This window comes from Palaemon carinicauda, chromosome 18 (assembly GCF_036898095.1).
Source record: "Palaemon carinicauda isolate YSFRI2023 chromosome 18, ASM3689809v2, whole genome shotgun sequence".
In the NCBI taxonomy this organism is placed as follows: domain Eukaryota; kingdom Metazoa; phylum Arthropoda; class Malacostraca; order Decapoda; family Palaemonidae; genus Palaemon; species Palaemon carinicauda.
In genome coordinates, this window is record NC_090742.1 from 42,518,697 (window position 1) to 42,523,147 (window position 4,451).

The window sequence follows — 4,451 nt, forward strand, 5'->3', positions numbered from 1 at the left end:
GATCTCCTCTTGAGGCTGGGGAATCATTGCATCAGCTGATGCCTGGGGAAAAAGATACGCCCTCATCTTCTCACTTGGAAGATAAGGGCCAGAGGTGTTCTTCTTGAAGCCCCTTACCCAAGTACGAAGCTTTTCCCTTGCTATATCCCTTGATTCCGCTGTTCTAGGGGAAACAAAAGCCTCAGTAATCAGGTTAGTGCATACAGTACATACCTGAGGGTCCCAATACTGGAGATCATCCTTGGAGACAGCGCATGCTGCATGTCTCCTACAACACTCATGTCCGCAGAGGTTCTTGCTGCGGACATTGCAGAAAACATTTCCGCACTTCGGAGGGTCCTCCTGTAAAGAGAAGAAATTTCCATGAGTATCAAGTGAACTATGTATCACTGGATATGCATAGTATAGCATAACAATTCATAAAGGAAAGACACACACTTGTGTTTCCCTCACAACCCATTGTTGCAGCCTTCCAGATAATAAAATCAAAAATGGTTTATCTCTTCTAGAGTAACCAATGCAAGGTTTCCAGAGGAAACAGGTGGAGCTCACACCTAAGCAATGATTTTAAAATCCTGGATAATAGACAGGGAAGAACTCAGCTTCCTATCTGAGGGCAACAGCAAAGGGGCGTGCAAGAAAACACAATAGTGTTAGAAGACACAGTGCTGTACCAAAACCCTTACTATAGTTTTCCTCTTACTGTATATGCTATACAGAAGAATACTAGTACAGTATAGGGGGATGTGTGCCGGCCTGCCTTTGCCGGCCGGCACACACCACAACTAGCTTTAAAGTATACTACTTAACAGCTATAGGGCGGCAGCACTCTGGTTCAAATGCCTGTGCCGGTCGGCAGCAACTGCCGGCCGGTAACAGCCAGTGTTGGCCGGCAATGGCTGCCGGCCAGCAACTACACAAGGTAGTACCCAGCTGCCGGCCACACTCTTGGTGACCGGCAGACAAGGGCTGACATAAGCCGGCCGGCAAAGGTACAAGACCGATGCCAGCCGGCAGCAAAAGAACCAGAGGACTACACCTGCCCGGCTGCCGGCCTCATAGGCCGGCAGCCGGGACAGGTACAGCACTTAGAAGAAAAATAGAATGGATGCCGGGATAAGAGTGTACACAACCTCCAAGCCCGGCAACCGAAAGAGTGCATATAAGGAAGGGGAGAAACTAATTCAGGCTTCCTTGACCCATGCCGTCCGGCTCTGCCGGCAGGCATGGATGAGGGACCAAGAGAGGTCCGGGCAGCACTCGAAAACATAAGACCCTTGCCGGCCAGCAGCTCTGTCGGCCGGCAAGGGGCTGAGTCAATTCCACATCCTAACCTATACTAGGTCCAGAAGTAGAACGACGTACAGTACAGAAAGACCCCTGCCGGCCAGCTCTGCCGGCCGGCAAGGGGCTGAGTCAATTCCACATCCTAACCTATACTAGGTCCAGATGTAGAACGACGTACAGTACAGTATGAAGAAAGAGGGGGAAGGGACAAGAGGGTCCTGCCAACCTTGCTTTAGTGACAGATCACCCGCAGCTAAGAAACTTATCTTAGCCTAAGGGAGATCTAAGGGGAAAGGCCAGCAATACTTGCCAGCTTCCAGAGCACCAAAGCAAGGAAGGCGTTGCTACTCCCAAGGGAAGAACTTATCCTCCCGCGAGAACAGCAACAGGACTAGTCTGGTAGATCACAAAAGAAGGAATCATATCCACAGAAACCTTCGGTAGTGACCTAAGGGAGCTAAGCTCCCTTTGTATGTGTTAGGTCAGCGAGGGGGACTCAGCCCCAAGCCAGACAACACAGACTCAGACTAAAAACTCTGTTGTTCTGTCCCTCTTGAACCATACTACAGGAACAGGAAGGTACAGTAACACCCTAGTATAGTTTTATCGAAAATAAATTTCGGAAAAAACCACTTAGGGATAAGCCCAAGGCTTAAACAGAGGGAAAGGGATTGCATACCTTCTCCGAAGAAAAGAAAGCAACCGGGGAGTATGATAAAGTATACTAAGGCTCCATAAGCAACTAGCCTAGGCACAAGAGAATCGATTACCTAATTCACCGAAACTCACTCGTATACTATCTTGGAAATATTCCACACAGTCTAAAATGTATAAAATATAGCCTAAAGCTTCAATAAAATTTTAATTACACTCGGAAAAACCATAATCATGCATGAAGTACTAGGACCAAACGACTAGGCTACATGGCCTAGCGTAGGCCAGAATGGCGAATACTTCGCCAAATAATACTAAGCACGAAAGGAAATCCTATGTAATGCTAAATAGCTAAAATTTATTAAAGCAAAACAACCAGGAATGTCGCTCTGACTAACTAACTTATACCTAGCGAGCGACAGCGTCCAAGACGCCTCTGGTAGACTATGATTCTTGTATCAAAGATTAATCCTATTAATTACTCAAAATTTTACCAAGAGCCTACATTTATACATAACAGACACTATACTCAACTTATCAGAGGCCGACGAAGACGAAGAAGCCATGAAAAGTCGAATAAATCCAAGATTTGCGAGAAAAACAGGAAAAAACACCGAGTTGTTAAGCTACGCAAAAAGGAATACAGATGGCGCCAGGATTGGCGCCAGGATTGGCGCCAGGATTGGCGCCAGGCACGCATACGAATCGGAGGATAGGGAAGCCTTAGGACGGGCTCCCCTTTTTCTTTCCCGAATTCGTATCTCGCCAATCACCTCCTACGAGACGAAATCTCTGTCCAGGATGTAGATTGCCATGTGGCGTGTCTAGAATACGTCCTCTGATATGTTCACGAGGGATACTCGCTCCAGGAGTTAGAATTCTGGTACCTTAAAGTAAATTCTCTGGGAATATCGCCGTAGTTGTAATATACCCTAGGAAGCTACCCTATAGGAACTTCCATCAGGACGACATGGCTTGAGCCCAAAAATATATATATATATATATATATATATATATATATATATATATATATATATATATATATATATATATATATATATATACTATATATATATATATATATATATATATATATATATATATATATATATATATATATATATATATATATATATATATATATATATATTAAAACTTTAGCACACGTTATTATTTTATTTTGGGTTATCACTTCGAAAAAGGTATTTTAGTTTTTCCATATACTTCATCCTGTTACCGAGTTTGACTAAAGGTTAAGGCTAATGGTCTGTTTGAATTTTTTTTTCTATAATGATTAAATGGATTTCAAGCACACTTCTAAGGGAAGAATAATTTAAATAGTTTAATGGTAGGAGAGTACTCGTAATAATTATATTGGCTTCTTGCTCTGACAGGCTAATGCAAACCTCTTCAGATTAAACATTCATGTTTTTACTTATGCTAATCAATGTATCTTTGAATTAGGGGTAACCAAAATACCATGTAACCAGTGTTCTCTCTCTCTCTCTCTCTCTCTCTCTCTCTCTCTCTCTCTCTCTCTCTCTCTCTCTCTCTCTCTCTCTCTCTCTCTCTCTCACGTTATAACACAAGGCTTACAACCATTCCTTTGTTATAGCATTTTCACTCCATAATACATCCCGTGAAGTGACGTTTTAAACTGTAAATCCAATAAATTTTGCTGTTGTTTATTTCATGACATTTGAACATTTCATTTATGTGAAATTTAATCCTTATTTTAAATAAATGCCATCAAACTGCACTGCTGAATATTAGAATCTTAAATATGGCAAGGATTATTTAAAGCCTTTTTGGGATTATCCGTTTCCTTAGAAAAATAATGCATATATATATATATATATATATATATATATATATATATATATATATATATATATATATGTGTGTGTGTGTGTGTGTGTGTGTGTGTCTGTGTGTGTGTATTTATAAGTACATATATAGTTCATGAAAGCTATTCGCAATATTTAGCTTAATTTGTTCTTATTAGATTCTTGGTCGTAAGATGATCTAGTTCAAATCTATCTTTTTTTGAGTTACGATGAACTTTTTTCAGAATATTGTTGTATACATCTCAAATTTTCCATATTTATCATGACTACCTTGTAAAGGGAAATTCTTTCAGTTTGTGACACGTGAGAATAAATAATGAAAATACAAATGCAGCGTAATACATAGAAATATATATTTTCTTTTATTTTATTATTCTTTCACGGTGAAAATCCTATTCATTTGTGACTCCCAATTGTGTATTGTTTCTACAATCGGCTTTTAATTGGACATTTCAATTCGGGTATCTGCCTTCAGGGATAAATTTATCCAAATAGAAATGCTATTTAGTTCTGATATGTACAAATGGGTGTGAAAATTACAGCAATTTTCCGCCAGCCTCTGGTTAAGGATCGGAGCGGTTTTTGCAGATTACTATATTCACATCAAGTGAATAGGTATTGTATTGCAATACAAGAGAAGTTCTTTTGTTTTTGTTTATGCAG